The sequence below is a fragment of the Tupaia chinensis genome, unplaced genomic scaffold, assembly GCF_000334495.1.
Source record: "Tupaia chinensis unplaced genomic scaffold, TupChi_1.0 Scaffold147433_1, whole genome shotgun sequence".
Lineage (NCBI taxonomy): Eukaryota > Metazoa > Chordata > Mammalia > Scandentia > Tupaiidae > Tupaia > Tupaia belangeri.
In genome coordinates, this window is record NW_006207284.1 from 2,227,649 (window position 1) to 2,237,675 (window position 10,027).

Consider the following 10,027-nt stretch of genomic DNA (forward strand, 5'->3'; position numbering starts at 1 on the left):
TGCCCCCCGTGGGCCAGCGGCCATGCGCAGGCCTGGCGGCCACACCACACACAGGCCCGGGGGGCCACGTGCAGGCCCAGGGCCACGTGCAGGCCTGGCGGCCACGCTCAGGCCCGGCGGCCACGCGCAGGCCCAGCGGCCACACGCCAGCCCGGGCGGCCGGCCACATGCCAGCCCCAGCGCCACATCCCGTTCACCCGCCAGGCCAGAGAAAGGAAGGACGGCGACCTCGGCTGGTCTGCGCCACCAGCCCGCGTCTGAGCCAAGCGCGGGACACACCCAGCGCTGGAGAGGCAGCGGGGGCCAGGCGGCCCAGCCCGCGGCATGCGGAGCAGAGGCCCCGCCGGGGACGGAAAAAAAAGGCTGCCCCTAATGACTAAATTATTAATGCCCTTATTAGTTTCTTCACCTTCTGGGATACGGATTATCTGGATGTTTGGGAGCTTAATGGTATCTAGTATTTCTCATATATATATCATGCTCATGTTGAGGGGTACTTCCTGTCTTTTTGGTGATTTTTTTCTAAGTCACAGGTTTTTTTTTTTTTTCAACATCAGAGAGTCAATCTTCTGTATGGTCTAATTTGCTTTTAATACTTTTGAGGGAAGTTTTGATTTCCTGTATTATAGCCTTCATCTCTTTGATTCATCTTATCTCATCATCTCTTAGATTCTTTTTTTTTTTTGGAGAGATTTGTGCTATAGGGTGCATGCGCTTGCCAGACAGACAGAGAGAGACAGAGAGATAGAAAGCGAGAAATCACCCCCCAGGGGGGATGGCCGTGCCGCAATCCCTTCTCCTCCATTTTCCTCTCGGGATATTGGGCACGCATGCACATGCGCCCAGCATGAATTTAAGGCACCGGGTCCAGGACGCTAACTGCAGTTGACTACATGGGAGTCCAGCGACATAGCCATTACGCTAACTGCTGGTCCCTCTTAGATTCTTTTCTATGGCATGTATTTTTTTCTTTCAAATTATGAAAGAACTTCCTCACCTCCTGGAACTTGTTCTCTTTTCTCTTAGACCTTCTAGAGTTGTCCCTCTTCTCTTGCATCTCATTTAGTTTTGTCACTATGAATATTCTGAATTCTTTACTGGATATTTCCACAAATTCCATTGTACTATCTGTGGATAATGAAGGATTTTTCTTTTCCCTTGGGGGAGAACTATTTTCTTAGTTTTTCATATTTCTGCGCCTCTGCAGTGGTTTCTGGTCACCTGATGGATTATATGTTTCTTCTTTATTTCTTGGAGTTAAATCTAAGCATTCAGAGGTCTGCGGTAGAAGGTGACCAGCAATCTCTCTGTAATTCTGTTTCCCTGATGCTCACCAAGCAACCTGTACTTCTGTCTTTGGAACTGGATATTACAAAGGTTTCACAGTTTCTTTCTTTTTTTTTAAATTTAACTTTATATATTTATTTATTTTAATTTGACCAGAGAGGGACAAAGTGAGAGAGGAAAAGTAAGAAAGCAAGCTGCCAGGTCTGGGACTCGAACCACAGTCAACCATGTGGGAGTCCAATGCCCTTAACCACCACACCACCTGCCGGCCCCAAAGGTCTCACAGTTTCTACGGAATAGGTGCACTTGGGCTGAGCTGTGGGGTTTCAACTAAGAGTTCAGAAGCATGTGGGAGGAGATGAGCTGCACTCTCTACAGGTCTATACTTCTCCCTGCTACTCACTCTGCAGTCTAGTCTCTGAATTTTTGTCATTTGGTGGTGTACTCACTTTTGGCTAATTGCTTAGAGAAGATTTCTGCAACAGTAAAGTCATGTGCTGCCTTTAGTGTGAGGTATTTCTCTGACAATTTTGCAACATAGTATCCACAAAAAGAGATTTTGAGTTCAGATTTATATAGAAGAGTTTCTTCCTTCAGGCAGCAGGTTCAGTAGGGGTTGAAGATTTCCATAACCTAAAAGTATTCAGATGCTTGGCTAATATGCACCTAGGCCTGTATAGACAGTGCCTAGAGGCTGAACAGCAGAGTAAGAAAGTAAGGGGGGAAAAGGAAAAAACAACCAAAACAAAAACAACCAAAAACAGGAAAATTTTCTTCTTAAAAAGCAAAAATGACTTCTGAAATTAGCAAGAGAGAGGAGAGGTCAGATGTGACAAGAAGTATTTTGAAAATAAAGAAAAAAAAAGTTAAAAAAGAAAAATTTAATGGGAGAGACAGACAAAGACAGAAAGAAGACAGAGGTTGCCTTATCTGTCTGAGTTTTGTTTTTGTTTTTGTTTTTTTTGGGGTAAGGGTATAGAAAATCAGGTTTAGAGCAGAAAAGGGGGGGGCAGAGGGATGCCTGGAAGATGGGGTTTCTGAATCTCTGAAGCCGATTCAGCTGCCTTGGCCCTAAACACAGAGGCCACACCTCAGATTTAAATTACTTCTGTCTGAGGTTTTTTGGGGGGGTCTGGAAGATGGGGTTTAGAGCAGAGATTCAGTCACCTTGGTCCCTGAATACAGCAGGCCACATCTCCAGTGACTACTTAATATAAAAAATATGAGAGGGCCAGCAAGTGGCATAGTGGTTAAGGTGTTGGGCTCTCACATTGTTGACCATGGTTTGAGTCCTGGACCTGGTGGCTTGCTTTCTCACTTTTTCTCTCTCTGGTCAAATTAAAAAAATAATAATGATGAATAAAATTAAATAATTCTAAAGAAAAAAAGAAAGGGGTAAAAAATAAAGTATGCTCTTGAACCGATTTATATCAAATCTGTAATGAAAACATGAAATGAAAACATGTTTCAATAAAGCACAGACCCACTGAGTCTCAACAATACCTATGGTATATTGTGCATTTTTAATATGAAGTGTATTATGCACCTTCCTTTAAGAAGTAGTACTCAGTATCTACGTAAATGTCAAACTTGAATCTTCTTAAAACATAAATATGCAGAGATTTAATTTTTAACTTGAGGAAATTATTCTAAAACGGAAAGCTGAAAGTGACAAGAAAATATCAGAAAAAGTTGGGACCACAATGTACCTATTAAACAGCAAATATAAAGGTACAGAAATTAAAATGATGGGTATGGGGCCAGTAGATGGCGTGGTGGTTAAGGGCGCTAGACTCCATATGGCCAGCCGACCATGGTTCAAGTCCCGCACCTGGCGGCTTGCCTTCTCACTTTCTCTCTCTTTCTCTCCCTCGCTCTCTCTGGCTCTGTTCCTTTCTGGTCAAAACAAAGTAATTCTTTAAAAAAATAAAAATTTAAAAAATAATCATGGGTATGGTACAAGTCAATGGAAAGGCATAACTATGAACACAGAACAGTGTCCAAAGAAAATCAAGAAAATCAGAATCATAAAAATCATTAAAATAGTACCCAAACTACCTTTAAAAAAAAAGGGGGTGGGGGACCAGCAGATAGTGTGGTCATTAAGCACTAGATTCCCACATGGTTGACCATGGTTCAAGTCCCAAACATGGTGGCTTGAAAATAGAAAAATAAATAGATGCTTGTGACCAGCAGTTAGCGTAATGACTATGTCGCTGAACTCCCAAGTAGTAGACCGCGGTTTGAGTCCCAGACCTGGTGGCTTAAACTCACACCAGGCGCGTGTGTGTGTGCGTGCCCAAGATCCCAAGGAGAATGGAGGAGAAGAGATTGTGGCGTGGCCATCCCCCCGGGGGGGTGATTTCTCACTTTTTGTCTCTTTATCTCCCTGTCTCTATTTAGCGAGTGCACGCATCCTGTAGCAAAAACCTCTCCAAAAAAAAAATAATAATAAATAAAGAGAGAGAGAGTTATCTATAAACAGTGGTATCTCAGGGTAATAAGATTGCTGATGACCTTTCTTTTTTATATTTTCCTGTGTTTTTAAACACAATGAGTACGTATTAACTACATGGCAAAGAATGGCCTAAAAGAGGAAGTAATTGCCACTATTGGTTCCAGAAACCTAGGATGGAATTTTATGTTTTTTTTCACTATGTGTCTGGCACATACTGAGGAATTAAGAAACATCTAAGAGGCAGGATGAGCAGTGATCAAGAATTCAAGAATCAAACAGATCTAGATATGAATTTGAATTACAAAATCTATTGATTAGATTAAGCACCTCAGCCTTAAAGTCTTAGGTAACTATACTGAAGCCCAATTTCTTCAACTATGAAACATCAGATAATGTTTACAGGTCGTTTCAAGAAAAATGTACTAGGATCAACAGATGGCGCCATGGTTACATCGCTGGACTCCCATGTGGTAGACAGTGGTTCAAGTGCCGGACCTGGTGGCTTAAAACTCATGCTGGGAGCTTGTGTGTGCATGCCTAAACTCCCAGAGAAGAATGGAGGAGAAGGGATTGTGCCATGGCCATCTCTCCTGGGGGAGGTGATTTCTCGCTTTCTGTTTCTGTCTCTGTCTCTCTGGCGAGTTCATGGCTCTATAGCAAAAAGTCTCTCCAAAACAAAGAAAAAAAGGAGGGAGGCAGCAGGTAGTGTGGTGGTTGGGGCGGCTGGACTCCTGGACCTGGCAGTTTGCTTTCTCACTTTCCTTCTTTCTTTCTGTCTCTCTTCCATCAACTTCAATAAAATAGATAATAATAATAATAATAATAATAAATGACAATGAATATATTTTTAGAAGAAGAAGAATATATTTTTAGAAGAAGAACATCATTAGTGGCTCAATGAAAACATTCAATAAAATGACAGCGAACTATTTAATTACGTCATTTACATCGGAAGAGCTCCCCACAACAAAACCAAACTAAGCAGCTAAATTATCAATGAAAAGCCTAGCTGCTTTACAAAGCAAGATATCCACAAAATCATCTGGCTAAAAGCAATAGTTACATTTCTATAAGGATTATGCTATAACACTTATCACCTACTTGCTGCATTAAACATCACTCATCAATACTGGACACATACCAAATAATACTTCGGTAAAAATAATGAAAAGAACAAAATATGCTTAATTTAATCTAAAAGTAAAATACAAACAGATCAAATAAACACACTAAACATAAGACGAATTTGGAAAGCAAAGAACAAGTAGTATTGCCATTCACTGTGTTTAGTCTCTCTCTCACAGCTTTCATATAAGAAATATTTTTGGCACTGCTCAAAAGACTGGTCAAGTGCCTAATACAGTATAAGTGCTCAACAAATACTTACGAGTGGATTTAAGAGACAAAGTCTCAGTAAATCACGGGGCAAACTGAGTTTGAATTTATGTAAGTATGTCTGAGTCAAAATTTGGGGGAAAGATTTTAAGAATGAGTGGCATCATGAGGGGAGGGAAGGCCTCTGGCACCTCTTTCACTCATTCAGTGAGTTCCCCTGAGGACTTCAAATGGAATGCCTAACAGTACATGTGCTCTTAATCTTAAGTCCCGAAGAAGGTGGCATAAACCAGGGTCTAATGTGCTAAAACTCCGAATTCCTAAGGTTTTGTTTGTATGATTCCTTTACTCATTGGTGTACGATAGGTGGCAACTTGTGGCCACTTGATTGAGAAAGTTACTGAAAGGTGACTGGACCTTCTAGACGATCAATCTTGAGTCCTGTGGCTTTCTCCTTCAAAGCACACTTAAGTGTTTTTGCAAAAGGGGGAGGAGTCAGCTCAGAACTTTTAAGCCCACTTTTTTCTTTTTTTGTCGAACTGATGACGCGAAGCCAGGCATCACGCAGAGCAGTTAAAAGTATGAGAGGCACTATCCACAAATACATAGGTGCACTCTGACAGCAAGCGGGCAAAGAAATATGGGACCCCGGGATTGAAGACTAAGGATGGAGAATGACATTAAGGACTCGGGAATTGCCCCTATCCCGTTCTTTCTTAAAATATAACTAAATTCTGTTCAACTTCCTATCGCTGCGCAAGAAAATTAGCTACTTGCCCGCCACGACACTCGCACTCCCAGCCGGACACACCTGGAGGATTAGCAGCAAAACCTCCAACTCGCGCCACAGGTTTGGGATGTGACCGCCCTGAGCGGAAGTGACGTCAAAAGGCACGCTCCGAAAGTAGGGGCGCTCAAATACCAGCAATGTAAACCCTCACGGGGTTTGAAAAAATTCCCCTGACCTCCTTTATCCCTCCGCTCCACTGTTAGGGTGATATAAAGGTTTCACCACAGACTTGCGACAACGCATTCTTAGCCCAAACTCCAAATCATTCAAATAAACTCCCAGAGAAGAATGGAGGAGAAGGGATTGTGCCATGGCCATCTCTCCTGGGGGAGGTGATTTCTCGCTTTCTGTTTCTGTCTCTGTCTCTCTGGCGAGTTCATGGCTCTATAGCAAAAAGTCTCTCCAAAACAAAGAAAAAAAGGAGGGAGGCAGCAGGTAGTGTGGTGGTTGGGGCGGCTGGACTCCTGGACCTGGCAGTTTGCTTTCTCACTTTCCTTCTTTCTTTCTGTCTCTCTTCCATCAACTTCAATAAAATAGATAATAATAATAATAATAATAATAAATGACAATGAATATATTTTTAGAAGAAGAAGAATATATTTTTAGAAGAAGAACATCATTAGTGGCTCAATGAAAACATTCAATAAAATGACAGCGAACAATTTAATTACGGCATTTACAAAAAAACTCCCCACAACAAAACCAAACTAAGCAGCTAAATTATCAATGAAAAGCCTAGCTGCTTTACAAAGCAAGATATCCACAAAATCATCTGGCTAAAAGCAATAGTTACATTTCTATAAGGATTATGCTATAACACTTATCACCTACTTGCTGCATTAAACATCACTCATCAATACTGGACACATACCAAATAATACTTCGGTAAAAATAATGAAAAGAAGAAAATATGCTTAATTTAATCTAAAAGTAAAATACAAACAGATCAAATAAACACACTAAACATAAGACGAATTTGGAAAGCAAAGAACAAGTAGTATTGCCATTCACTGTGTTTAGTCTCTCTCTCACAGCTTTCATATAAGAAATATTTTTGGCACTGCTCAAAAGACTGGTCAAGTGCCTAATACAGTATAAGTGCTCAACAAATACTTACGAGTGGATTTAAGAGACAAAGTCTCAGTAAATCACGGGGCAAACTGAGTTTGAATTTATGTAAGTATGTCTGAGTCAAAATTTGGGGGAAAGATTTTAAGAATGAGTGGCATCATGAGGGGAGGGAAGGCCTCTGGCACCTCTTTCACTCATTCAGTGAGTTCCCCTGAGGACTTCAAATGGAATGCCTAACAGTACATGTGCTCTTAATCTTAAGTCCCGAAGAAGGTGGCATAAACCAGGGTCTAATGTGCTAAAACTCCGAATTCCTAAGGTTTTGTTTGTATGATTCCTTTACTCATTGGTGTACGATAGGTGGCAACTTGTGGCCACTTGATTGAGAAAGTTACTGAAAGGTGACTGGACCTTCTAGACGATCAATCTTGAGTCCTGTGGCTTTCTCCTTCAAAGCACACTTAAGTGTTTTTGCAAAAGGGGGAGGAGTCAGCTCAGAACTTTTAAGCCCACTTTTTTCTTTTTTTGTCGAACTGATGACGCGAAGCCAGGCATCACGCAGAGCAGTTAAAAGTATGAGAGGCACTATCCACAAATACATGGGTGCACTCTGACAGCAAGCGGGCAAAGAAATATGGGACCCCGGGATTGAAGACTAAGGATGGAGAATGACATTAAGGACTCGGGAATTGCCCCTATCCCGTTCTTTCTTAAAATATAACTAAATTCTGTTCAACTTCCTATCGCTGCGCAAGAAAATTAGCTACTTGCCCGCCACGACACTCGCACTCCCAGCCGGACACACCTGGAGGATTAGCAGCAAAACCTCCAACTCGCGCCACAGGTTTGGGATGTGACCGCCCTGAGCGGAAGTGACGTCAAAAGGCACGCTCCGAAAGTAGGGGCGCTCAAATACCAGCAATGTAAACCCTCACGGGGTTTGAAAAAATTCCCCTGACCTCCTTTATCCCTCCGCTCCACTGTTAGGGTGATATAAAGGTTTCACCACAGACTTGCGACAACGCATTCTTAGCCCAAACTCCAAATCATTCAAAACTTTGCCCTTATCATTGGCCAAAGAGGCGGCATGAGTACGCTACAGGAACTACAATTCCCGTCAGGTCCCGCGGAAACTAACAGAGGATGAGGGCAAGGGGGCAAAGCACGCTGGGAATTGTAGTTAGTTCAAGCCGACAGAAGCAATCACCCCGCCTTCCGCCGCAGACGCTGGAGCAACCAGGTGTTAGGCTTAGAACCTTTTACCGCTAAGGGGAGGAGCCTAACCATTAGCAGCATGCCGCGCTTCTCCCCACATGGAGAATGAACATTTACCCTCATCCCTGTAGGGTATTATAAATACTCGCTGTAGAAATACAGATAAATACAGTTGTCTCTTAAATCTCTCCAGGTCAGTAAAAACTCCCGGAACTGCCCCACCTCGGGCTATAACTCGTGGGAAAAGGTGGCTCTTTTACAAGTGGGCAAAATGGCTGTCCTCCTGGTTTTACCATTGGTTGTATTTTGCGTCCTTCAAGGGCGGTTACTTACCTCGGATTGGTTCTTTTTCCCTGGAGGGTGGAGAAAGACTTGGCACGGCTCTCCCGCGGCCCAGGAGGAGATGAAGGGGTGGAGAGAAGGCAGGTTTTTCAAGCACGATTGGGGTGTTCTCATGTCAATCAACGAATGGCCAACCTATGATTAGTTGCCTATCCTGCAAAGAGAACTAGGAGGCGGGGCTAGTGCGTGGTGGGAAGGGGCGGGGTTCTGCCAGCCGCGGGCGGCGCCCGGGACCGGGGGCGGGTCCGGGCTGGTGATGGGGTTAATTCCCTTTCGTAAGACTCTCACTTGCACCCACCCAGCCCCGCCGTCGCCCCGCCGCGCCGCGCACCAGCCGCCTCTTCCGCCTCCTCAGTAACGCGGGTAAGAGATGTCCTCCCCTCCCCCCCGGTCCCCGGGAATAACGCGCCTCTCTCCCCTCCCCCGCCCGCCAACCGGTAGCGCTAACGGAGAAGGAGGCAGTCAGGGGACAGATGTGTGTGAGAAGGTGGCCTTCCTGCCGAGCCGTCGGCGCCCCTTGGACGTTCTGTCTCTGCCAGCCCGCCTGGAGGTCTGGTTCTGAGGGAGCCCGGCTCCCTGGCCCTCTGCTGCGGCGGTGGCTGCAGTCTCTACTTTGCGCCCACCGCCCCCACCCGGGGGCCATGTGAAAAGCAAACCCCTCGAGGCCTAGTGCAGGAGGCAGGGGAAAGGTTTCCGAGTCCCTGCCATGGCTGCTGCTGCCGCTGCTCCAGCTGCTCTTGCAGCCCCAGGGACTGGGGAACCGGCCACAGCAGGCCTGCCAGGAGCGGGTGCCGTGCGTGGTTCTCTCCGGTGGTTTAGAGCCGGTGCTCCGAGCTGCCCAGCCTTTCAGGGGAGCATTTTCAAAAAAGAAGACACTCCGAGTGGTCTGTGAGATGTAGGTACATCTTGCCTATGCACCAGAAAGAAAGCACAATGGGAATATTAAAAAGAAAGTTGAATGACTTGTCAGTGGCACGGTCCCCGGGGATCAGATTTACACACGTTTTTTTAATGCTCGAGGCTTACACTGCCCAAGAAAATCCTTGTATATTTCAAGTTTTTTTTTTAATTACTGTTTTCTTTTTTGTTATTAGGTACAAAGGAGTGCCTCTGTTCTTTGCTCTTGCTTTTATAAAAAGCGTAAATTGTTGAGTCTCATTCCCCGTGTATAATTATCCTGGGATAGCAAGTCACCTAAGTAAAAGGTGCAGAGCTGCTTCCCAAAATAATAAGATTTAGTAAATAAAAAATTATTTTTCTAATAAAATTTTCCGAGGGGTTTATCTGTGTATTAATACGAATGCAAAACATATATGTCTTTAAGGTTATAGTTTGTATAATTGTAACTTTGAATAAACCTTATGCTTTTAACTTAAATGCCATTGATTACGAGAACTTTTGAGTAACGAAAAAAAGTCAGATATCACATTATTTGACATAGTAATATCTTTGAAGTATTTAGTAGAATATCAGCATGACTGAAGTATGGTGATGAATATCTGTGATTTTTCTTTAATTTGTCTTATTTG

The 10,027-nt window shown here is 43.7% G+C and overlaps 1 protein-coding gene across 1 annotated transcript in view; it reads right to left on the reverse strand.

Moving 5' to 3' along the window:
* Positions 1–5,964, reverse strand: part of ZRANB3 (zinc finger RANBP2-type containing 3) — a 269,156-nt gene extending 263,192 nt beyond the window's left edge. The window contains exon 1 of the mRNA XM_027768770.1: positions 5,892–5,964. The gene's annotated coding sequence lies outside the window, so the exon portion shown is untranslated. The remainder of the gene's footprint in view (positions 1–5,891) is intronic.
* Between the last annotated feature and the right edge of the window lie 4,063 nt (positions 5,965–10,027).